General features: G+C 35.8%; 1 protein-coding gene across 2 annotated transcripts in view; it reads left to right on the forward strand.

Moving 5' to 3' along the window:
• Cntn6 (contactin 6) overlaps positions 1 to 27,704 on the forward strand; it is a 334,089-nt gene that overhangs the window by 212,209 nt on the left and 94,176 nt on the right. The gene's annotated exons all lie outside the window — the stretch shown is intronic.

Below are 27,704 nucleotides of genomic sequence, written 5' to 3' on the forward strand. Positions count from 1 at the left end.
ATAACTTTTGAATGTGAGCAATAAGGGATTATCTTTGATCCAAAGAATATTTTTAATGTTATCCTCACAGTGATACAATATAGATCTCTTTACCAGACACTGAAAAATAGCCTTAAATATACAGGCTTTTTTATTAACTCCCTATACTCAGCAGTACATAAACTGTCTGCTGACTCTTAGGGGTTTTTTCCCTAAATAACATTGCATACATCTGTGAATTAGACATCTTATATGATCAATTTCTTATAAAAATGAAACAATCGTAGTTTATTTTATACAATAAGTTTTATCCAATGTCTTTTCAAAAACTAGCCAAATTAAATTTATACAATGAATACCTATTGATTGAATAATGATTCTTAGACAATATGTAAATCACTTTAGTTTGTATGACTCTTGAGACATGATGACTTCTACCATTATAAACTTTCTCAGAATCATGGTGACACCATTCATCAAAAATATGTCAATAATATCACTCTAATTATTTTTAAATGAAAACCAGTGTAACATAGTACCAGGAAAGAAGACTAGTCTGTCATATTTGTCCAAAGAAAATGTTTCTTTTAAAGATTAATTTGTTTTTATTTTACATGCATTTGTGTTTTGACTTTATATATGTCTGTGTGAAGGTGTTAGATTCCCTAGAACTGGAGTTACAGATAGTTGTGAGCTGCCATGTAAGTATTAGAGATTTAACCTGGTGTTCTTTACTGCTGAGCCATTTTTCTAACACTGGAAAGTATTTCTTAATTGAAGAAATTACATAATAAAAGCAAAACTATGAAATTGCTTGAGGCTACTCCTCAACAATCTGATAAAAAATAGTTTTGTTTCTCAGCCCTATAACAAAATTTTTATGATATGAAATTTTCTATGTCCCTTCAAATTGTACCAAATGATAGCTTTCATTATATATGTGAAAAGGAAACTTGGAATAGATAAGTAAGAAACCTGCTTTCAAAGTTAGGAACATTTGAGTAAATAGTAGGTAACTGGTTTTGAAACAATTAAATAATAAAATTAAATTCCAAATTTTCTCAAAAGCTATACAATCGTTAGTACATATGTTTATAACTTTGGTGAATCTTCATATTCTCATCCAACAGGAATTGTTAGCATGTTTTCCTAGAATGTTGGCAGGGGAAGTGGGAATGGATAATACATATAAAATATTTAGTTCAACACCATCATTTAGCCAGTAAATGTTCACTGGATTATTCTAATGCCATGGTGTGAAATCCATTCCAATTTGGATAACTAGTACTTCACTGAATGGAGGTGTTCCAACTACAATATTAGTTTCAGTGTTAGTGGTTTATCCTCTCTCACCAGCACATTAGTCTTTCTGTCTTGCTGTCAGACTACTGAAAGAAAGAAATAATGGGAGTCAATCCTATAATAACAGGAGAGGAACCAAAGAAAAGCAATGTGTCCCCCATAACGCCAGGACTGCTTTTGTCATTTTATGTTTCTCTGTAATGTTTAAACAAATTGAAAACTTAAAAACTGATAGTTGGAAATGATACTTTATTCCATGTAAACCATTGCCATGACCACCCTTCCTTTTCTCTTTCCAACATCTTAGTTTTTCCTCTTCTCATTTCCTTTTCCCACTCCTCTCTCCCTCTCCTAATGTCTCTACCTATCCCCTTTTAACTTCTTTGCTTTTCTACTTTCTCTCTACCCATATCATATAAACTCTCTTTTCTTCCAACTTTATTCCTCTCTTGCCATTGCATAAATAAATCAACGGTAAAGAACAACTTTACCTGTATTTATATGTAATATTTCATCAATGTAGAATAATGCTAAAGGTGCGTGTCTCTTTTCAGATCATTTTCTTAAGAACTTAGGAAGTAGGAGACTACAATAAGTTATAGGCAAGAACTGTTGACCTTGCCTCTTAAAGTAACCATTTAGCTACATGATTGTGATCTTGTCATATGATAATACTAACAAATTCATCAGTAATTTATACAATTTAAAATACATAAAAATCATGCCAGTGAACTCTTGGAGTATAAGTTCCATAAAACAAATTTTAAAAAAATTCTCACTTTTTTTTACTCAATGATTTAAAAACATTTTTAAAGCTAAAAATGTAAATGAGATAAATTTATAATGTTAAAATCACCAGAAAACACCTAAAATTTTTATACAAAAATAAGCCATCAATATTTAAGTTAGTAACACTGAGTTGAAACCATTATATTTTCTTTTTTGTTGGATACTTTATTTATGACATTTCAGATGTAATCCCCTTTCTCCATTTCCCCTCCCTAGAAACCCCTTCCAGCCCCCCTCCTCCTTTTTGCTTTTATACCACTTTAATTACATGCAAGTATTAATGCCAGTTCTAGGTTGAGGAACTAGCAATACAATGGATCCAAACATTCAAATAACAAGCAAGACAATAAACAAAACAAATGGTCAAAGAACAAGCAAGGCAATAAACAAAATTCCATGAACAGTCCCATGATCACAGTTTCAAAGGGCTTGTCAGAATGACCAAAATATCTGACCCAATGTTCCTGTTCTAGCCCAAAGTAATTTTTATGTCTGAAGTCTACTTCCTTGTTCTAGCCTAAGGTTTAGATTTCTGCCTGAAAGTACTTCTTTTTTTTCTTGCCTAAGAATAGAACAGAGAATCAAAAAGAGAAGTTATAATAATGGCTCTGGTATTGTTCTTAAATGTGACCAGTTATTCCGACTGAATCATGGACTGGTCTAGAAATCAATCTAATATTGGAAATAACAGTCTTCATTTGGAAGGCTGGTTCTGGACATTTTCAGAGACATATCTGGAAGTTAGCTGCAGTTCTCTATGTTGTTATTTCAGCAAGAGATAAAGTTGGGTCAAGATTTGGATTTCAAATAAGTGTTAGTACATGTGTTAAGGCTCTTTTAATTGTCAAGTTAAAAATACTTTTGTTTCTTCAGGGGTTTGTATATGCTTGTCAATTGTTTTCAGAAATGTTGTATTTATAAAATATAACAAACATTTACAAATAATATGCTAACTTCAAAATGCATAGGCATAAATTTAACAAATAGTGTATTTATTCAAAGGACAGTAACTTGTTACAATATTTAAATGTATATATTTATCTGTTGTATAATTAATAATTTGAAGAGAAAATCAACTTTCTTAGCATTTAAATTAGATTGTGTAATTATACATTTCCTGTCAGTTTTAAATTAACTCTCTTTAAACAATACCTTATAAATGTAGTCCATAATGCAATGAGAAGAGACAGGAATGGATCAGACAGGAATGAATTCAGTTATTTATTACTGAATTTGCTAAGTCAGTACTTACAAGTATGTATTCAAGAAGATGGATGGTTGTCCATATGTGTGTGAAAGAGCAGAAATAAGGACATAGGGAGCAACAGCTGGATAGAATAAGCAAGTATAAACCAACAAACAAAATATCATTTTTACTACCAGTTATTATTCTTAGAAAATATTCTATGCTATAAAAGAATTGTCTGTGTATGTGTGTGTGTGTGTGTGTGTGTGCATGCATACGCACTCATGTGCATATACTTGTGTGCACACGTGAGGGAAGTGTTTTGGACTGCCCCATATTCACTTATACGTTTATGACATCTCACTCTTATCCTGGAACTATCGTTCTCTTCCTTTGCCATGCTTGGTGTTCTGTCAGCTCGGTGACCTACAGTTTAGTATCTATCAATAATTTTAAAAGTATTTAGGCATTATGTAATTTTTTTGTCATTCTGGCCATTCCACAACTTATTTTTAGACTGTTAGTCATTGTGCTATCCTTATGTTACGACATGCTTTCCGGTCTTTTCCTTTTGCATTTCAACCTGTGACGTGAGTCCTCTTCTGCACCTTCTCATTTCTTTCACTTTGGAATAGCGCATCTACCATCCACTTCCAAGCCTCTTTTCCCTCAAGATTTTCCTCCTTTGCATTAGTGTATTATATTTCCAGAAATGTCCTGTTGATTATTTTTAGCGTCTTCCCACCAGTTCATAAATGTTGTGTATTTTCTATTATATACTTTTACATTTTATTCATAGTGATTCAAGATCACTGTTTGATAATGGCACAAAATGAAAATCACTAATTTATATTAAAATTTTCTGTCTAACAATTTAAACATGTTTATCATATTTGAGTTTTGGTTGCTTTCTCTATGGATTGCATTTTTGATATAACACATCCATTTTTGTTGACACTAGATTAGATACATACCCTGAAAAAAAAACTATGTGAGCAGTGATTTTCTGAGTGTGAATTTTCCCTTTGTTATTTGATGACTTGGACAGGCTGATGATTCACTGCAGCTTTGCTGCCAGCACCAGCACTCGTCTCTACTGTGCTTGTCTCTGTCTTCGTTATTGTCGTTATGTCTCCTGGACACTTACCTCTTCAAATAGACTGTGCTTGCTGAGGTCTTGATGACAACCTCCTTGCTTGTATGGGATTTAGTCTTTGTTTACTAATTCTAGCATCTTGGTTATTTTTATGTCTCTTGGTATGAACTAGATTTGTTTCCTACTCATATTTTTAACTGTTTTAACTTACTGGAAAAGTAATTATTTTAGGTTGTATAATAAGCATCATGAATACCATGTTAATGAGAGGAAGAGTCTAATGTATTTATATAAATATCCAACTATACTCCATAAACAGTTTATTTCACTGAAAATGCTTTGTTTTTTGTGTTTTCATATTATGATTTCTACGTGGAACTACATAGAAAGGAAGAGGAAAAATTATGGAAACACAGCTGAATTCTATGTCTCTATGAATCTGAAAACAATGTCAGACACACTAGTTCAAATGAAATGCAAATTCAGGGTAAAGTGACCAGAAACAGGAGGCATAACCAAAGTAGATTTGTATTATAGAGCAATGGATGCAATACACCCTATTACGGAGAACCAGATGAAATGAAAAGGCATTGGGAGCGTTCCCAACCCTACTCAAGTAGGACTGCCAGCAAAGCAGAGAAAGAAAGCTTGTGGAATACCACTTGTTCATCAACTGTAATTCTGGGGGGGGGGGGGGGAAGGTTAAATAGAAGTTCTGCATCCTATACAAAAAGCTAAAATCATTATCTCTGTGCTGAAGGTAAACCATCTCAAGGTATTTTACAATTCAAATCTTATTGGCCACCAAAAGTAGAAATCAAGAATTTTATATTTTAAAAAACTCAAATCCTTCTCCTTTTACACTGGTGAAATAAGTAGCCACTTGGAGAATCATTTTATGTCCAACAAATCAAATTTCACTTGGAATTAGATTCATGAAAAAGTTCTACTTTAGTTAGAAGCACAAACTTGCTTCAGGTAAATATATTTAGGGATCCTGCAACCCAAACTCTGGGAAGAGGAACAAATCCAGCTGTGAGTGAAGCTGAGTTGGGGTGCTAAGAGAGAACTGTGTATCCAAGACACAGAATGGCTCAGATTCTCTCCTCCACCAATCTAAGGAAGGTTCACCTGGTCCTTGGAACTGTAATCCCAAAGTCAAAGACAGTGGGTAGAAAACCAAGGCTGCTTGGAAATGTTCTATGCTGCATTTGCACAGAAGGAATGCCTTTTATACTAGGGGACATGTCTTGGGGTTTTTGGGCTCAAACTGTCAGGAAAAGTTTGAGAATTGCTCATGTGTTCCTTGTTTGGACACACTGATATGCAGAAAGAATGAGAGGAAGAAAGAAAGAAAGAAAGAAAGAAAGAAAGAAAGAAAGAAAGAAAGAAAGAAAGAAAGAAAGAAAGAAAGAAAGAGAAAATGAGAAAAGAAGGAAGAAAAAACAAAACAAATATAAAAAAATTAAACAAACAAACAAACAAAATAAAAACAAAAACTAAAACAAAATAAGAAAACATTGATGAGCAATCACCCTGTCACACTGATAGAGAAACCAGTACCTATTGCAACATGTAACTAGACATTTCTGGTCACTAACAGGTTTTAAGTTCAGAACCTGTTTAATGGTGTGATTCTCCACACCATTAAACAGCAGAGGGCGTGCATGAAGATGAATGTTTTTATCCTTTGTCCTCAAGAGAAAGAAATAATAGCCATTTAAAAATTGTCTTTATTTTTTCTGTATTTACTTTATTGTGGCTTAATATCATAATTTTTGCACCTATTGAAATAAAGCTAGCTTCTGGGGGTAGAGAAGTGGTTTATTACCAAAGAGAATTTGTTGCTTTTTCAGAAGACCAGAGTCCAGTTCTCAGCACCCATCTTAGACAGATCACAACAGTCTGTAATTTTTCTGGTACTCATGTGCAGCTATATATACAAGGAATCTGCTCACACCGATTCATTAATTCTTAAACCACATTGTTTTCTCCACAGAAAACCATACCAACTGGATCTCTAATAAAAATTTGTCAGTCCTGAAAAAAATACATAAAAATAAAATCATGCAGATTGGTCAAGTTATATTTAAAAATATGAATATATATTCATGAAAACATATAATAAAACTAATGAATTTGAAAGAGAACAAGAAGAGGTAAAGGGTTATACAGGTGAGTTTGGAGGGATAAAAGGCAAGATAGAATGTTACATTTATCATGCAAAACAAGAAATGAAATATAAAGTCTATCATACACTAAGTACTATGATATGTGACTTGTACATGAATTATCTCTGTGTAAGTAATGGCTGGAAGAATGGTCAAAGAGTAGAGTGAAATCAATAAAATCATTTAGACAAAAAAAAAAACACAACTCATTCGTTTCTATTTGCTTCTCTTCGTAACTCTTTCCTTTTTTCCATTTATTTCTTATTCATGTCAGCTATCAAAATTTTTAGCTTCTTCTTTCAACTGTTAGTATCTTAGTCACTTAATTGTTTTTAGCCTTATTAAAGATTGAGCTGCTTTTCCTACTTTTCACATTAAAATATTTGGCAGAATTTTCTTGTTATTTTTATTATTATTCTCTCTTATGAGTGATAAAATGCAAGACTACCTAATAAGAAGATTCCAATGAAATTTATTTTTTACAGTTTTATTTATTTATTTTATGTGAGTATACTGTTACTTTCTTCAGACATACTAGAAAAGGGCATTGGATCCCATTACAGATGGTTGTAAGCCACCATGTGATTGCTGGAAATTTACTCAGGACCTCTGGAAGAGCAGACAATGCTCTTAACTGCTGAGCCATCTCTCCAGCACCCCATAAAATTTAAAAGAACATGTACTCAACCTAAATTTCAAAGCTGAAATGTGAAACAGAAAGATATTTTACCCCTTTAAAACTCAGAAGTCTTTAATGGCCTAGTCCAAAGTTAAGAAAATGGTTGAAATCCCAGACCAAGTGCTCAGAATATGTAGTTTTGAAATGAGAAACAAGAGTTTCTAATGAAAACAATAATTCAGCCTCATGAGTAAGTAACTACGCAAAGACACTGAAATTAAGAAAAAGTTAAAACTCAATTAATGAAATAAAATTATTATGGAAGCCTCATAAACAGATTAGAAGAAGCAGATGAAGTGTCTCAGAGACTGATGGAATGACCAAATGATGATCACATTCAAATAGTAAAAAGAAAAATAGGATGTACACCAGTTTGTAAGAATTCTGGGATATACTGGTGATGCTAGGGCAAAGAATCCATGTGGTATAGAAAGAAGCTTATATACAAAGTAATGCAGGGGAAACCTTGAAACTGTAGTAGAAAATCAGCCAACTGCCCGTGGCTCAGCCCTTAAGGCGCCCGCCCGTAGAGGGCGCACTGTCTCTTGGTCTTGTGGGAAAAAAAAAAAAAAAAATCTTTGAAACCTTCAGGGATATATAGGCGTTCATGGATAAAGTGATGGCTCACTTGTTGTTGCTCTTACACATGCAGCTTTTCTTCACATACATCAATTGACTCATAACTGCTTGTAACACCATATCTAGGAGATGTGACGCTCACTGGTCTCCATGGGCACCTACATGCATGCAGTGAGCATCAACTCATAGAGCCCCACACATGCACTTAAAAACTATCTTTTGTAAAACGAAAAGAAATGACCAAACAAAGTCTTTCCATGTTTTCCTAGAGTTAATATACAGGGTACAGTCAAAGTATATTTGAAAGTTATAAGGTAAAAATGGCAATTGGCACCAAAGAGAAAAACATTTGATGGGACTCTCAGTAGACCCACTAAAAAACACAAACCAAACCAAACCAAACAAAGCATAAAAAGCTTGAAGTAAAGTACTTAATAACTTTCAAGTTATCTTGTAAAAATTCTATAAGACTTTACTCAGGAAAGCATGGCCATCAAATCCTCAGTCACTTATTACTTCTCTCTTGGATGTTTTTTGATGTTAATTTCTAAAGTTATAAATTGAGGTTTTTCTTCATAATTCACTAAGTTTTTTGTTTCCAACATAGAGATAAGACAAGACTCAATTGTCACTTTATGGCTAGAACTCAGATAGTTTTTGTTGATGACTTTGAAAGCAAACACAGTCAAGTTTAGAGACATATCATGGCAAACCTCATATTAGCTCATAGTCTGGGATTTATAACTATGCATCAGCAATTTTGACTTCAACATTCATTTTTGTAACCTTTGTCACATGTAGGTCTATCCCTTGTATCAATCCCTCTTCCATAAATCGTTTACTAAGCAGAAAATTGTTTTTTGTGTGTGTGCAGGGGTAGGTAGGCGCTCACTGTAGCCCAAGCTAACGTCAAATTCTTGTTCCCTGTGCCCCCACCACTTATATGCTGGGTATACAGGTGCGAGCCACCATGGCCAATGTTTGTATTCCTGATGATTAAATTCAGGGATTTTTGAATGCTTTGTAAGCACTTTTTCAAGTATAGTACATTTCCAGCCATTTAAAACAAATTGTCAACAAATATCTTGAGGAATAGAAATATGAAGTTATTCATCATATATATATATATATATATATATATATATATGTATTGATTACTATTAACTCCAACAATAAGCATTTTATGTTACATGGTAAAACAACAATCAACCAAGCAGACACACTTTCAAAACTCAAACGATGCATTTAATAAAAATAAATAGTTTTTTTTAAAAAAAAAAATAATAACCACTCATAGGCAAGGGAGATTAGACCACACTGATCTGTTTTCAATAAAAGAAAAAAAAAAACCCTCCCTAGAGATGATTCTGAATACATAATTCAAGTCATTACATCCAACCTAGAATGCTGTTGCCATCAAGTATATATGATACATAGACACATGTGTCTACAGAAGGCTAGCTGAGACATTCAGTTACAAATCTTATCATCTCAAACCTCAAGATGAAAGATCTAATGATTAGGATGGTATCTGTCTAAATGGTAATTGCTATGACTTGGGGACATGTAACTTACTTTCTGTGCTGGGATTTGAAAGGGAACATGATCTCAGCTTTCATCTCTCGGCTTCATCTCATTTTTTTAACATGACAGATTCTTAATTGCCTAAACTGTAAATTAATTGTATTGTGAAATATCCTGAGAAACTTTAATTGCATTGGTACTCTGCAAATGTAGTGTATGACAGATAGGTCTATGCAGCTCTTGAAAGAAATATTTTGTCTTAGTGGAGATAGTAAAACGATGCACAGTGGAACTCTGTTCTGCTTCTTTGATAAACAGAACAAAAATAAAATATATAAAACCCATTTTTCTGTGTTTTTAAAGTTAATTTAGTAAGTTTGTCTTTAGAGCTCTGTAATGTAAATCAAATTATTAGTGGTTCTGAATGTTCGTATACATTCTGAAATCTCCTCAAAGAGAATTGCCTTTATCCATAAGTGTCTGTTATTTAAACTTTTTTCTAGTTTATGACAAAAAATGATACCTAATTTCAGCTATTAATGTCACACAATATAGCTGATATTTTAACACAAGGATGTTTGGTTTTGAAGAATTTCCAGATTTGAGAACTGTTTCCTTACTGTTTCTTTATATATATATATATATATATATATATATATATATATATATATATATATTCTACATTACTATGTCTTAAAATTTTTAGTTCAGTAAGATGACAGTAATTCCATTATTTGTGCATCCATCCATCCATCCATCCATTCATCTTGCTATCAGATCTCTATACATATCTCCATCCTTCCTTGTGTAATTTACCTACCTAGCACCTATTTATCAATAATTAGTCATCTGTCTATCTGTCTGCCTACCTGCCTGTTTAACTAATGTAAAGAGGTCTTTTTATGTTGCCCAAGCTGGCCTTAAACCTGAGATACCAACTCTACCTCAAACTTTGGCATAGACTACCACACTTTTTTTGACTGTAGCATTAAGTAAATTTAGAAACTATGAACTTTCAAAGGTTCTTTACAGTTGTTTTTCTTTCTTACTTGACCAGCTATCTTTATCATTTCTAATGTTGACTTCTTACCCTTTGCCTTCATATTGCGTTAAATAAGTAGAGAACAGAATATATTCATTGACATGTTATGTCCCGTTTAGGTCAGAATGTATGCTCAAATCCTAATCTTAGGTTTTTGGTCTTTGTTGTGCATTACAGGGTGACGTTGTATTGACATAAAAATTTGTAAACTCTACAGAACACTCACTTCTGTTGACCAGTTACAGAAACCTGAGGATTGACAAATCTTCAAGGCTTTCACGGAAAATGACAATACCAACTCCCCACAAACACATACATATATATCCACCTAGATATCAGTAGTGTAGAAGACTGTGGGGTGGTGGACTGTAAGAGGCAGTGGAGTACCCAGTTGAGCTTGCTTTGAACCCCAGAAACCCTAAAGGGACAGTAGGAGTTTGGAGGTGCTCCTGGGCTCCCTAGTTCTCACTTAGCTTCAACCCTCCACAGCCCCTCCCACTGAGAGGTCAATGGCCATCGATCATGTAGGAACAGTGCCTCAAGCTCTCCCACATGTAGATGAGGTATCTCCAAGGACTTAGACCAAGCCAATAGTAGTTACCTACTGCCAGACCCTAAGCCACCCCAAAATTGTATATAAGAATCTTATTCTGGAGAAGTAAAAGTGTGTGTGAGAATCATCCCATTGTCTGAGAGTTTCTGTTGCAAGAGCTGTAACACTACCACTTGGGAAGAGCTCTGCTCTCCCAAAGCACCTTCAGGACCCTTTCTGTCCTCCTTGCTAGCTGGCTGGCTTCTCACCAGCTCAGCCCGGACTGGCTCAGCACAGACAGACAGGTGCAGCACCTCGGTGAAACTGGGTGGTGACAGCAGAGATACGGATAGAGGCAGTAGTGGAAGCAATTCCTCCTCCCTGCTCTCACTCTATCTTCTTGGCCCGAAGCCTCCTACATGGCCAGGCCAGAGATCTTTGTGGAAAACATTCCGGCACCAGGACCCACAGAAGACATTTTTTTTTCTAGTGCTGGGTTCAAACCCAGAGCCTTGAGGATATTAGGTAAGTGCTCTGATACTGAGTTACAATCATACCCTAGGAAATAGGAAATTTATTAGTTTCTTTTTTTTCTGATACTGGAAGGTAACATGGTGTCCTGAATACAATGGACTTAGAAACTAAGTGATATTTGCTTTTATCCATAACTTCCCCAGCTATGGGGTGACTGAAGTTGTTCAGTTTTCTTCAAAGTAAAGAAAATAGATTCATTGATAGACAAATACAGTAGAATTGTTATAAGATCAAAGATTCTATTAATTTACCTGCTGAATTGAGTAGCCCATACTAGAAATAATAAGTAAAGATATTTGATATTTATTTGCTTTTCTATTCTCTTGTTTGTTTGTTTTAAAGCCTGTGAACCTGAAAGCTACTTTGGCTGAGGAAGCAATTCAAGCATTCATTAGGAAAAAGAAATGGGCTGTATTGTGCTTCACTATTGACACAATTTCTCAGGATTGTTGGTGAATTATGAGGTCATCACTTGAAATATTCGTGTTTAGTTTTCCTAAACAGAGATTGCTATTCCCTTATTCAGTCATTTGACAAACTGAACACTGGTTCTCATTACCACAGCCATCATGTAGCAGTGAATATCTCATTCCGTTTATAATTTCTTTATTAGTCACTGGGTCAGTCAAGAGGATATCCCTGTGGACTATGTGTGTGCCTGGGGCCTGTAAGGCCAGAACAGGATGTTGCCTCATGGGGAACTGGAGTTATTCATAGTTATGAAGCATGATGTGAGTGCTGGAAACAGAATCTGGGACCTCTACAAGAACAGGACCACACTTAGCAGCTGAGTCATATCGCCTGCCCCAGGAGATAACAGATTTTAGTAAGTAGTATTAGAATACAAAAAATGGAACATTTATTGCAGAGTAATTCCATGAAAATCTCAAGAACACCACTTCCCATTAATTACTTACATTATTGTGGGTGCACTTGTGACAAATACATAGCCAATATTGATGTGTTGTTATTAACTAAAGTGCATGTCTATCAACTTGTCTTAGTCTTTACTTCATGTTTTTATAAGAGTCGTTAGCACATTTCAAAGTTTCTTGGCTAAAGCAGTAGCTCAGACTCCTCTTTGATTTGGATGATCTTGATTGTTAAGGAATGATGGTTAGTTTTATTATGGGCTATCTAGTCCTTGGAAGAGCATGGTAATTGGACTATGCTTACAACTTTCTAGGAGGAAGAATATGGATGAAAAGTACCAGTTTTATCTCATAATGTCATGGACATGTGTCGGGCCTAACAAGAGGTCTAATCTCCATTCCACCTTCACCCTTCAGTCACATACACAGGTGGAGGGCGTGAACAGGCCCTAGAGAGATTTATATACTAATGAGGTACCTGAAGGCCAGAGGTGGAGCTGATTAAACATTCCTACCCAGCCCCTCTTCCCTCCTCCCCTCCCTTTTTAACTCAGGTCCACCCTGGGTTTTAGGGGGTATGCATCCAGATCCATCCACCATCCACCATGTGAATAAACTGGTTTTGGAAACCCAAGGACTTCCTCATGTGTTGGGGCCTCGCCGCCATGAGGAATCGTGAGGAGCCGGGGAGTGGCTTTTAGTTAATGAGCAGCTGGGCCCAACTTCCAGCTGGAGGAACCCAGAGTGTTCCCAGCCGACTACCCACAGCATGGCAGGAGGAACCCTGGGTATCCCAGTCATATTTTTTCCCACATCTGGCACCCAACATGGGGTGCGACCACTCATCCAAGGCCCAACAAACATGTTTGTAGCACCATGATATGAATGGCGAAGCTGGCCTTCATTACTAACTGAAGTCATTTTTATGAGGTTTCTCTACTGCAAAATGATAAATTTTTTGGTCTCTTTTCATACCTATTCTTTAAGGAAGGTTAATTGTGCAACTTACAGCTCATGAATATGAAGGTTTCACGTTCCATAGCGGCCCTTAGGGGTCCAGACTCATCTCACATTCCCCAAGACATTCTTACACTGCAACCCACATCCCCACCTACATCCCCTGACACTCATCAAACTCTGTTCTATCTTCACCAACTCTTTCATCGTAACAGCCAAGCACTGTCTTATTTTGTTAAGACCAACCTACAGCCTACTCCTGAGGACTTAAGTTTCTTAAAATCTATCACTGCTTCTTGCAAAATCTGTCAGTTGTCAGATCCCAAATCAAGGTATCCTAGTATCCCTTTTCCTACCCATCATGCTAGAGGTTCCCTTCCTGGAGCTGACTGGCAACTTGACTTTACCCACATGCCCGCTGTTAAATGTGCCAAGTACCTCCTAGTCTTGGTGGACACCTTCTCAGGCTGGGTAAAGGCTTTTCCCACTACTAACAAAAGGGCTCAGATAGTCTCTGATCTCCTCCTCCAAGAGATCATCCCCCGATTTGGTGTCCCAGCCTCCCTTCAGTCAGACAATGGTCCTAATTTACTTCCCAAGTCTTTCAAATTCTATCTAAGGCCCTAGATATCCCCTGGCATTTTCACATTCCCTACCACCCTCAATCTTCAGGTAAGGTAGAAAGAACTAACCGCTCTTTAAAAACCACTCTTGTTAAGCTGTCACAAGAACTTCATCTCAACTGGGTAAAACTTTCATCTCTGGCTCTTTTCAGGCTACTAGCTCTCCCCAAGCGGCCTCTCCTCATCTCACCCTTTGAACTCATGTATGGACATCCAGTCCTAACTCCTGGTCTTTAACTTAAATGCTTTCCCCTCCCAGACCATATACTCACCCCATTACTTTGCCACCTCTGTTCTTTCTTGTGGAACTTTGCTGACCACCATCTACCTCAACCACACACTGTCTCCTGTTCACTGCCTGTCAACATTGGAGACCAAATCCTTCTCTCCCCTCCAGATCACTGGCCCTCACCCCTCTCTCCCAAATGGCAGGGCCCTTTTAAGGTAATTCTTATGAACCCTTACAGCTGCTAAACTTGAGGGACTCCCTCATGGGGTCCACTTGTCTCATCTCAAGCCTTTCATCCCTCCACCTAAAATCAATTCTTCATACATGTTGACCCTAACAGGACCATGCTCTATTAAGCTCCAGAGGACTTCGAAATCACCCACGCTGTCCTCAATCCCAGAAAACGAGACTCTACTCCAGCAGCTGAGCTTGACCTCACTGGATTAGACATGGGTTTCTCGTCCTCCACTGCTACTTGTTTCCATCCAGGTCAGCCCTTACATCTGGAGATTCAAGATTCAAAAGACCCCACAGATAACAGTCTTTCCAAACAGGGTCAGGAAACTGATCCATAGCTGGATGCCAAAAACCAATCCAAATTGCTACCATCCCTATATCTGTTGTCCCATCTAAATATTATGTTCTCTATACTTGCTTTCTCTTTGACCAGATAGAAGATTATTGTAGAAACTGGCTAGATAATTATGGGGGTTACCGGATATATATGCTAGAATCATGGACCAACCACTCCTACCAACACTGCAAGACACTCTTCTCTATATACAAGACCGGTGGGATTCCAGCTGTGTGCTTCAGAACTGACAGGGGCCAGATGTCCTGGCAGCTAAAGAAGATGGTCTTCACTGGTTCTTCCTCCAAGAAAAATGCTGTTTTTATGGAACTTGAGAACTCCAGTTCTGAGATTTAAAAAAAAAAAAAAAATATATAAAAGTTAAAACTATTTTTTGCAACACTCTTTTTAGTCATCCTCCTGGTATTATTATTTCTAACCAAACTATTAATCAGTTCCTGTTACAGGATTATCAGCCGCTGCCCACAGAGGAACCTGATATACACACCTACTGAGTGGACCCCGATGGTGAAAGCCAGCTACTCCCCACAACAGACTACACCCCTACAGAGCAGAAAGTATTTTAAGAGACATTGTGCCCTGACTCCCCTTTCACCATCAGCTTCCCCTCCCCCTTTTTTTCTTCTCTTTATAATAAGAAAAAAGGAGGTATGTTGGTATCAGGCTCTGAACCCAGTGATATCACATCTAGGCTACCCCCACATCATTGCCAAGGCATCCACCATACACTCCCAGAATCCACCTGGCTACCTCACCTTTACCTAGGAGATACTACGTCACCGCCCATATAAAACAGGCAGAACCCCCTGACCTCCTCCTCTTCTCCCATCTTCTTCCAATATCTTTCCCCCACCTTTGCCCAATATCCTGAATAAGCTCCGCCCCCACCCCGGAAACGTTTGGTCTGGAGTGGTCTGTTCTGAGCTCAGACATCTAACAGGGACATCTAACAATTGGGAGCTCCTTTACTAGCTCCTATTCTTTGCCAAAGCTTCTCTTTGTATTTTCAGTTGTGTGTATGGATGCATGTTTGTGTGGGATTTGTGCACCTGTGCTAACTTCTGTAACTTCTGCAGGTAGCTGAAAAGGAGGAGGATGTCAGATCCACTGGTGTTTGTTTTACCAGATGTAACGTGGGGGTGGGAACGCAGCTCAGGACCTCTGCAACAGCAGAAAGAACGATTTTTTTTTTTTTTTTTTTTGTATTTTTATTGGATATTTTCTTTATTCACATTTCAAATGTTATCCCCCTTTCCGGTTAGTCCTCCCCGAAGCTCCCTACCCTACTCCCCTTCCCCCTGCTTCTATGGGGGTGTTCCTATACCCACCCACCCACTCCCACTGCCCCCCTTGGCATTCCCAACACAGGAAATACTTTTAACTGCTGAGTCACACCTCTATCCCCATCTTGTTGAGTGTCTTCAGCACTTTCTGATCTTGTGGTATCACAAGATATTTCAGGCTCAACATCTGTTTCTTTCCCAAGTCTTTGACCTAATCATCTCAAAAACTTATGATCTTTTAGGTTGGAAATGATGCAAGTATCCAATATCTAATGCTAGTTCCTTTCAGATGACAGAGCAAAGATATGTATATTAGCCTAATTCTTTGCTGGGAGTTTACCAAGGCTGGTTTCTCTCTGGAAGCCAACTAAAGGTGTGGAATGCTAGTAGGGTCAAATTGGTTTTGTGAATGTAAGGTTTCTTAGTATTAATATTTACTTTTCTTGATTTTTCTATATCCTGGGGGCAAAAGCCTATGGCTTCAGGCAAATTATCACCTTATGGAATTAGGTAAAGGATTTAGTGTTAGCACTCTCTTCTCTGACAAGGCAGACAGAAGTGTCTCATTGGCTAGGCTGGTTAAATATTTGTGAACCAGAAAGGAAGGAAAGAAAAAGAATTAAAATCCTTTACACAGGCAAATATGCACATGAACATATATATTCATATACCCATACTCTGGTCAGGCCCAGCCATCTGTCTCAACCAACTTCACAACTGTTCATGCATTCTTACATACATACCCATGTATCTAACAGACATATACATTTGGATGGATAGATGAATGGATAGATGGAGCAGAGTTCCCTTGGCCAATCTATCATCTGCATTTATTATCTCTGTTTTTTTTTTTAATAGGCAAACATTCTTAGAAAATTACCTCATAAGTAAACTGTTACACAAAGTGGAAGTTACAAGAGTTTGTATTAAGCTCAAAGTACTGTTTCATTTTATATGCTCATTATAAGTTCAAAGCAACAGTGTCACGTGGCCTGTGTTATCACATTGCATACCTGTGGCATCATACTTGGACCTGAATGCTTTTCCTTAAACACAAATTTGCCCCAAGCTTATATCTCCATATAGTGTAATATGAAAGGATAATAACATTCTTATTATTCAGCATTTACAAACTACTATGAGGAGTGGAAACATGCTATTCATGATTTTAACTTTACTACTTAAGAAAAAAAACTAAAACCATCTCTTTAAACTTTCTTCATAAGGTTATTTGAATCAAAACAAAAACTCTATATATCATTATTCATCTAACCTTCATTAATTCATGGAAGTTCATCTTCATGTTGATCTGCAGGAAAACTTTCCAATAGGGTGAGCTAATGTTCAGAAGTTTTTAGGCTATGTGATTGTGATAGGAAAAAGGAATATTAGCTGCAAGAAGCAATCCTGAGGTAATGTCTCTTTGGGACCTTGCCTCTCAAAGCTCACCCAACATGCAAAAAGATGAGCCACCTCCACCAGGCCACCTGCTAGCCTTAGACTTTCCTAGATGGCTCCTGATACTTTGTGTGGGGAGCTGACAGAAAGCAGCTATCATCCATCCAACCATCCTGAGCCATATACCCTGATAAGAGACATGACTACAATAGCCTACAACAGCTGAGCATACTCTGATAACATCTTGCTTTAGATACCCAGGATTTTCTTTTGGGTGTGTGAGAGTTAAAGGTGTGTGACTTAGGGCATGACTTAGAGATCTGATTTAGAGACAAGGCCTAAGGGCATGACTTACAGGCATGACTTAGAGGCGTGGCTTAGAAGTGAGATGTATAAAAGACAAGAGGCAGACAGAAGAGTTCAGTACAACTTGGAACTAGGAATTAGGTTAGAGAGTAAAACTTACAGTAGAACTTGGAGTAGGAATTAGGCATTGAGGTAGAAGACACTTGGACTAGAGAACTCGGAAGAAGAATTATTAGGTATTAGGCACTTGGCACTTGGAGGGAGAACTTGGAATTAGGTATTTATACATAATTTTGTTCATTTCTAGCATTGTCCACAGGACTGTCTTGCCAGTGGGTGTATTATTTTTCCTGTGGTCATTATTTTCACTAGGCATCTAAATACCCTAATGTCTATTGCTCAAACCTCCCAACATTCTTTGCAGTTTTCCTATGGAGGCCATGCTAAATTTGGAGCTCCATATGTTACAATCATGTTACTTATTTTCTTACTGTTTTTTTAAAGAGTTGTTTGTATATCATACATGTGTTTGTCAGACTCATATCTTACACATATTTTATCTTAAGAAATGAGAATATAAAATTGAGTTCTTGTTTCTTTTTCCCCTTTTATTGAAAATAGAGTCTTTTTCATATAGTATATCCTGATTATATTTTCCCCTCCTTTTGTTCCTCCCAGTGCCTCCCATCTTCTCTTTCTATAGATTTATTTCATTTCTGTCTCTCATTACTAAAGTTTAGCATTATAAGAAGTAGCTACAAAATATAAGATGAAGCATAAACTATCATAACAAAGTTAGTGAGGGAAACACAAAGGAAATTAACACTAAGAATAGGCACAAGAGTCACCACCCACTTGTTCTCATCATCAGGAGTGCCATAAAAATTCTAAACTAATAAACATGTATAATAAATATATATTCAGAGGGCTAGATCTATCTCTGTTAGCGTATATATGCTTTGCTTTGTGGATTCAGAGGCCTTGTCCTTCTATTGTCCTTTATCCCCTCCAGCCCTTACAAGCACTCTATCTGCTTTTCCAGAGGCACTCCCTGAATTCTGAGGGGAGGAATTTGATGGAAACCTCCACTTAGACTCTCTCCCTACATCATATCTGGTTGCAGATCTCTGTATCCGTTCCTGTCTGCTGCAGGAGGAAGCCTCTCTTGATGACTAGATAAGGTACTGATCTATGAGTATAACAGAATATTAGTAGAAGTCATTTAATTGATACAAGTTTTTGTAGATTTACAGTATTTGGTTTCACCTTAGGTCTCTGGGCTGTCTAGTCTCTGGTTCTCAGTTACCCAAGCTATGTTGGATATTAGTTTGTTCTCATGGAGTGGGCCTTAAGACAAATCAGTCACTGGTCGGCTCCTCTCACCAGTTCTGTGCCACTATTGTCCTAACATATGTACCTGCAGTCCAGATTATAGGTCAAAGGTCTTAAGGCTGGGTTGGTGTTGAGTTCTATATTTTGATAGTCTGCTAAGTATCGTCTTGCATGAAAGAGACTAGAAGATAGGAGGGAAGGCTCCATGTAGGCATGAACTCATTTCTCCATGTTCAATGAGTCATCTGCTTTGGTGTACCACTGTCAGTTAGGGAGACAACTGTTTGACATAGCAACACCCAAAGTTGTTTGGAAATATCCATAAGACCCCCTTGATCAATAACTCAATTGAATGGTATCTAGTCTCTTCACTGGAAGCCTTGCTTAGCAACAAGATGTAGCCAATTCTATATGCTGCCACTTTGTCTGATTTATAGTGTCCTTTGCCTTACAAATTCTTCTCCTTTCATGTGGTCCCATTTAACAATTTTTTGTCTTAGTGTATATGCTACTGGTGTTCAGAAAGTTGTCTCCTCTGCCAATGCACTCAAGGATAATCTCCACTTTATCTCCTATCAGGTTCAATGTATCAGGTCTTATGTTTGGACTTTTGATGCAATAGAACTTGTTCTGTGCAGGGTGATAAATATGGATCTATATAAGAAGATCCAGTTTGGCCAGCATTACTTATTGAAACTGCTGTATTTTTATCCAGTGTGTATTTCTGGCTTCTTTATAAAAAAAAAAAAAATCAGGTGTCCATACACATGCAGATTTCTCTGTGAGTCTTCAATGTCATTGATCTACATGTCTGTTTTTATACCAACAACAAGCTATTTTTATTACTATAGCTCTATAGACCTTGAAATCAGGAATGGTGAGACCCCCAGCAGTTCTTTTATTGTCAAAGGTATTTTTAGCTGTTTTGTTTGTTTTGTTTTTCCATATAAAGTTCAAAATTGTAATTTCAAAGTCTGTAAATATTGTATTGGAATTTTGATGGGAATTGCATTGAAGCTGCAGATTACTTTTGGAAGGATGGTAATTTTTATGATGCTAATCCAATCAAACCGTGAGTATCTATCATCTAATGTTTTCTTCCATCTGTTTCTTCAAAGATTTGATGGATTTGGTGTATTTATAAACAAGTGTTTTATTTGCTTGCTTAGATTTACCACAAGGTTTATATTACTTGAGGCTTTTGTGAAAGGTGTTGCTTTCTCCATTTCATTCTCAGTTTATTTTTCCTTGATATATAGGAAGATGACTGATTTTTGTGAGTTCAGTTCGTATCCAGCTACTTTGCTGAAAGTGTTTATCAATTGCAGCTGTTAACTGAAGGAATTTTTAGGGTCACTTATTTATACTATTATGGCATCTGCAAATAAAGATACTGTGACTTTTTCTTTTCCAGTTTACATCCTCTGGATCTCCTTCACTTGTCTTATTGTTCTAGCTTCTATTTGAAGAACTATATTGCATAGATATTGAGAGGGTATATAACCATGTCACTCCTGATTTTAGTAGAATCACTTTCAATTTCTTTCCAATTAATTGGATGTTGGTTCTAGGCTCTTTGTAAATTTCTTTATTGTGTTTAGATATATCCATTCTATCTATAACCTCTCCAGGACTTTTATCATGCAAGGGTGTTGGATTTTTGTCAAAAGCCTGTTCGGAATTCATGGCATCTTTTGATTTTCAGATATTGAGCCATCCCTTCATATCTGAGGTGAAACTCGTAGTAGATGATCCTTTGATGTACTCTTGGATTTAGTTAGCATGTATGTTATTGACAATTTTTGCATCTATGTTTGTAAGTAAAATTGTTCTATAACTCTCTTTATTTAGTCCTTATGTGGTTTGAGTATCAGTGTAACTGTGGACTCATAAAATGAACTTGGGCACTGCTAATATAGTAAGGCTGTAACAGAAGTAAGTAACAGAAGGCTGTTACTATTTTGCAAAATAATTTGAGTATTGACAGTAACTGTTCTTTCAATTTTGTTAAATATAAGTACAAAAGTTTGTCCTTACGATTCTCTGAATTTTGTTGTCATATTACCCTGTTACCTTTGGGGGTTTTGTTTTGTTTTTGTTTTGTTTTTATTTTTGTTTTTGTTTTTTTGTCTGTCCTGGAGATCACTTCGTAGGCCAGGCTTGCCTGGCATAGAACTTGGTCTGCATGCTGCTGTCTCCTGAGTACTGGGATTAAAGGCTTGGGCTGCCATTGGCATACCTCCCCTTTCATTTCTGATTTTGCTAAATACTATATTATTCTTTCCCTACCTATTATTTACTTTGGGTAACGGTTTGTCTCTATTGTTGATTTTTCTCAAAGAACTAACTCTTATTTTTTTAATTGATTTTTTTGCATTTTTTTGTATTATTTCCTCATGGCATTTGATGACTTCTTTTTGCTCTATAGCTTTCAGGTGCTAGTATGAGATCTCTTCAGTTATTTGGGGAGTTTTATTTTTTCTTATTTTGTTTTGTTTGTTTTTTTTTTTTTTTTTTTTGTAGGCATTTTGGTGCTATGAACTTTCCTCTTAGCAGTGCTTTTATTGTGCTTCATAATTTGGGAATGTTGTTTATTCATTTTCATTGAATTCTAGAAAGTATTTCTTCATTTCTGCCTTGACCCATTTTTATTCAGTAGAGACTTGTTCAGTTTCCATGGGTTTGTAAGTGTTCTATTGTTTCTGTTGTTTATATCCAGCTTTAATCTGCAGTGGTCTGATAGCATGCATGATATTATTTCCATTTTCTTGAGAAAAAACATTCTCTTAACAATGTCTTTCATAGGACTTCAGGTTTTTGCATAGTGGAGAATTTTGGATATTTTTCTAGTTGTTGTTGGTTTTTTGATTGTTTATTTTTGTTAAGGTATCATGCTTTTGGTTCATTGGGAAATGTCATTCACACAGTCAAGATTACATGGCTTTTCAAAATTTGCCATCTTCAAGATGTTTTAAAGTTTGTGTTTTACACTTTGGTTTATGATTTGTTTTGCATTAAAATTTGTGAAAACCTTCATTTATTACCTATGAACATCAGATTATTCCAGCATTTGTTGAAAGCTGGTGATTTCTACACTGCATAGCTTTCACTTCTTGGCAGAGACATGTAAAACACATAATTTCTTTTCCTGAAATTATAACTTTTCATTGTTCTCTTCCTCCTCCTCCTCCTCTCCCTCCATCTCCTTCTATGCCAACTCCTCTTCTTTCACTTCTTTAATGGTACTATCCAGCCACTATGTCTGTGGTTAATGCTCTGTCAGAGAAATCCAGTATTCCTGATATTTTCAAATATCCTACTTATTTTGATAATCTGTTGGTTATTCATTTTGTTTTCTTTAACTCCTGCATAAACTTTGGGATCTGTTTATCTATGTCCACAAAATAGCTTGCTAGGGTTTTAACTGATAGTTGTGAAACTCCTGATCACCTTGAAAAACTCACATATGAAAAATATTAATCTTCCAATAGATGTGTATAGAATTGTTCTCATTTAATTGGAGCTTTTCTAATGGTTTCCATGAATGTGTATGTCTGCCTTTATATATATGTATATGCATATATGTGTGTGTATTTAATATATGAGTGTGTTATATGCATATATATGTGTATATATGTATATGTTTATGTGTGTTTGTCCTTTTGTTCTAATATAATGTATGTTCATAGTTTGTTTGATTTTGATAGGCATTGATAATTTAAAGATAGTAATGGTCTTCATTATATTATTCTTGCATTTTGTAAGATTTACGAAATTCCTTTTTAGTTCTAGATTGTTTAGGCTTATTCTTTGAAACTTTTTTAATATATAAGCAATAATAAATTCATTGCTTCCATATATTATATAAAAATCGTATGTACATATTATTAAATTACAACTACTATTATATTATATTATATTATAATATAATATCCTTACATGAGCTTAGCTGTACACTACAATGCTGTCTATGACAGGATGGTACCATGCTTTTATCTATAAATGTGAAAACAAGAGGTTCTCATAGTGATTTGATTTATTAGGTTATATTTTTATTACACATGGGTAGTGAGATTTTTCTACATACTTTTTGTGTGTGCCACCGGATATGATTATATTAGATACTTTCTACTTGATAAAACTTTCAAATTTTCACATATTCAGTCTGTAATATCTGTGGAAAAATATCTTGATCAATTTTCTATAATGGAGTGTTGATAGGTTTTTGAACTACATGCCAATTTAGGCCCTATGTTCCAGAGTTTGCTCAAAAGCAAATGGACTAAATATTATTTTGTTGTTTTTTGTCTTATGTTCCTTTGTTTGGGTATTTTACTGTTGTTGTTGTTGTTGTTTTGGTTCATTCTTAGTTTTGATATTAATTTTTCTGCTTTGGTTTTGTTTGAGGGAGGGGGTATTGAGGAGTAGGGAGGAAAGATCGGAGACTAAGACTCTTTTCCTCTAAAGGTTGCCTAATCCAATCTTGATATGAGAATATGTGCCTAGTCTCAATATAACTTGTTACAGCATGTTCATACACATTTGAGTCTTGTTCCTTTCTGAAGAGAAATGGAGAAGATGTAGATCTGGGGGAGAGGTGATGTGTGGGAAAGGAACTAGGGAGTAGAGGGAGGAGAAACTGTGGTTGTAATGAAATATATGAGAGAAGAATAAACAGAAAAATAAAACAATATGATCAAAGTATACTATATGAAAACATTTTAAAGAAAAAAAATTGATAGTACTTGTTCCATAAAATACATTTGTAATTACTTTGTTTTTATTTTATCAAAGATGTAGAAAAGTTGTGATTATTTATGCCTCTTCTTCTTTGTAATTTCACCAGTCTGTGTATGATGGGTTAACTACTGATGATTGGTTTGCCCATCTTTTTCATTGTTATGATTCCTTATTTTGTAAAGTCTCTTTGAGAGAATTTTGATAATTTCTACTTTCAAAGAAATGTGTCCATTTCACTTATATATATTCACTGTCAGTGAATATCCAAATATTAATATTTATTATAAATCTTCTCTCATTGCTTTTCCTTACTGATGATTTAAAAGAACCACGCTTTTCACTCAGCTTATTTCTTTGTCAGTTTACTAGATTTTATTGTAAATATTCTAAGTTGAATGACTATAGATCATTTTCATCTGTAGTATATTATTATTGTAATTGCTTTGTCACTAGTAATTATTAATATTATTTTAACTAATTTAAAAATTGTCTTTACAACTATAGGTATGTTTATTAAGGAAAATTAAATATATTTAGTTTTAGTACAATTTACAGTTTTAAATATCCATTATAAATTTTGTAATTTGTTTTCTCTAGCATAGAGTATGATAGTGAAACCTTTCTCCCTTTCTTGATTGCTTGCTTGCTTCCTTCCTTCCTTCCTTTTTTCTTTCCTTCCTTCTATCCTTCTTTCTACCTTCCTTTCTTGATTGCTTTCCTGCTTCCTTCTTTGAGAAAAGGATCACATAGTGTGCCAGATGCTATTTTGGAACTTTCTATTCATCTTGGATTCTTACTTTCTTAAATGTTGTGTTTATAGTAATGTGCTCCATAACACTCAGAGACATACTAAATCTTTGGCTAGTCTGTAAGGGCTTTTCCATGGATGCTTACTAGATCATGAGAGTTATGATCTAATCAGTGGTTTAATCTACTAATGGATTCATAATTGATCATTTAAAAAGAAACTTTTAATCTCCTGAAGTAATTGTTGTCTCTGAGGCTTACTGCTGAGTAAGCTCATCCTTTCCAGCTCTTAAGGAATTCTACCCGGCTGGTTCAATTCAACTGCTCTTGCTCAAACTCTTCTCCAAGCTGACTGAATCAAACTGGCTTATCTCAGCTTCTGACTGTATTGTTCAGCTTGGCCTGAAACTAATTCTAGCAATCTGTTCTAATATTCTGTCTCTTTTTTATTCTCTGGCTTCAACTGCCTCTGCTGACCACTGAACTGCACAAGCTCAGAAAATAACTCAAGTCCAATACAACTCCAATACTCTGTACTCACTTCACTGAGCTGAACCCCAAACCCAACAGAGCTCAACTGACTGAACAGAACTGACTGGCTAGAACTCAGATATCTGCATGCCTCTCTCTCTTGATTGCTGGGATTAAAGGTGTGTACCACCAAAATAGAACTTAAGCTATTCTTGTCTGAAAGTTGCTCTATTCCAGAATGGCCTTGAACTCAAAGATCTTCTGACCTCTGACCTATACACGAGACTAAACATGTATACTAAGGGCTTGTCTGTATTCCAGCCAGAGCAGCCATGTTGCTGGATTATAAAATTCCTCTGTAGGTCATAGAATTAGGGAGAATGATGAAATCATAAATAGATGGGCTTTGTTGAAAGAATTAAATTTCTAAATGTATGTCTTTGTAGGGTATATCTTTGTTCTTGACCTTTTATACTTCCTTATTTCAGATGGGCTATAAGGTGAGAAACCTCTGCCATATACTCTTACTGTTACAATGTTCCGCCTCACTTTAAGCTCAAGAACTAAAGCATGAGACTCAGAAAAAAAAAAAGAAGAAGAAGAAATTCTTTTGCCCGTAACAAATATCTGACTAATAGGAGAGTATCATTGCAGCTCCATGACATACACAACAATCATCCAATGAAAACTACAGCGAAAAGCTTTAACCAGAGCTTTAACCCAAGTCTGAGGGTAGTCAGTTTTATTTCTGGTCTACAACAAAAACAAACTGGAAACGAATACCTATAATATTTTATAATGTAGTTATTTCTTAGAGAGGTTTTCAACTTTAAAATGAGACCTCAATGAGACCACCTGAAGAAACGAAGGGTTTGGCTAACTCTGCTTTTAAACAATGTGAAATGTCTAATGAGCTTTATTTTTTGTAGTTATTGCAAAGAGCCAATTTTTTCATTTGAGATGGTGGGGTGCTCCTCTAGTGGTCCTTAGCCACTCTCAAGCTGTAGACCATTTCACTTTCTATTTTTTCCTATTGTTTCTAGTTTTCCCATCGTGAACAGTTACATGCCAACTATTCTTGCAGCTATATTTTGATCACGTACATATTAGCATTCTCCATGTTTAGATTTTAGTTACTGAGAAAAGAAACATAAAGCATTCTATTTCCAGAAATATCTTGTTAAAATATCTTGTTAAATTATCCTCAACAATAATTGTAGGGAAATTGTTCAAAGATCACAGGCCGATTCTATGAAGAACTTTTTATTTTAAAGACATGTTCTCAATCTGACTTCAAATATGCCTGTTCTTTTTTTTTTTTTTTTCAAAAAATAAATTGGATATTTTACAGTACTTTTTCAAAAATTTAACTTAAAGGCTATAAAAATATCCAAGAAGAATATATATACTTCTGGAAGTAGAAGAATATATATACTTCTGGAAGTAAGTCTTCATTCTTTTCGTGCTGCGTTACGGCTGCCACTCTTAAAATTCTTGTTGTTCTTCCACTGAAGTAATTGGCAGTTTCCAAAGATAAAAATTCCACATCTATTTTGGAAGTGATCTGAAAGAAAAGAGTAAGTTACATTATTGTGTTCTTTTAAGATAGTCATGAAGCTCATCACAAAGGTTTACTTAAATTTAAAATTACTATATCCAAAGCTAAACGAACATTTGCCTTCAGGTCCATTAACAAATCTGTCTCTTGATTGTGAAACACATTGAATAAAGAACACACTACTAATCATATATTGTTCTCCTTAATATGGTTTTGCCAGGGGCCAGCTCGAGTAGGGTCTTCTTTCTTGTAGGTCCTCCATGTGGCATCGAATGGGGAAGAGCATCAGTAAAGGGTAAGACTTTTGTCTTATGAGATATTTAGGGTAGCTGTACAATAATAAATGTTTACTTATCTAAGTTTAAGTTATTTCACTACTGTTGTTGACCTGCCTTCTCTGTTTCTCTGAGGCCAGAAATGGCAAGTCTCTGGCATTTAGCACCTCATCCTAAAACAACAGGAGATTAAGTAAAGGATTAATTGCTAGAGCCTTTTCCTTTTTCTCCAGATGCTTTTCAGGGTAGGGAGAAGTTTGGAGCAATAAACTTCTATTGAACCAGGAGAAGAGAATCACACTGGCAGAAGGAAAAAAAAAAACTTTTACATAAGCAAATGTGCATAACTTCATATATAGATTCACACATGCATATTTATAAATTTCCATTTAAGCCAATTGGGTCCAGGTTGCATTCATTCTCATAACTACATACTTACATACACACATTCATACTTACACATGTATTTTGAGCAAAAGACCGAGCACCAGTGCAGAAATAACTTACTCATACTAGATGAAAACTGAGCTCCAATCTTTATAGCATAGAGAATGAAAAAGCACTGACCCTTTTATTGCTAAATGAATTAAATCCAAATTTGTAAGAAGAAAGCGTTATTCCTTTAAATAAGACTAAGCTTACCTTGTTATTAAGAAAAAAGCCTGTTTTGTCCCATGGTAAAGAGATGTCTGCCTGCTCCTTCTGCTCTCTACAGCTTCTTCTCTTTTTTTTTTCCCTATTTTTCTCTACATTGTGCATATTGCTCTCTTGTTTTTTATGTTACCTATAGTTTCTCAGTTATCCCATTGCTTTCTCCTTCTAATCTTGTTCTCTTTTCCTCCTCTGATTTCACAGTAATGCTCTTACTATCAATGCCTTTCACCCCAATGCTACGCCTTTACTTCTAA

The sequence above is a fragment of the Arvicanthis niloticus genome, chromosome 9 (genome assembly GCF_011762505.2).
Source record: "Arvicanthis niloticus isolate mArvNil1 chromosome 9, mArvNil1.pat.X, whole genome shotgun sequence".
In the NCBI taxonomy this organism is placed as follows: Eukaryota; Metazoa; Chordata; class Mammalia; order Rodentia; family Muridae; genus Arvicanthis; species Arvicanthis niloticus.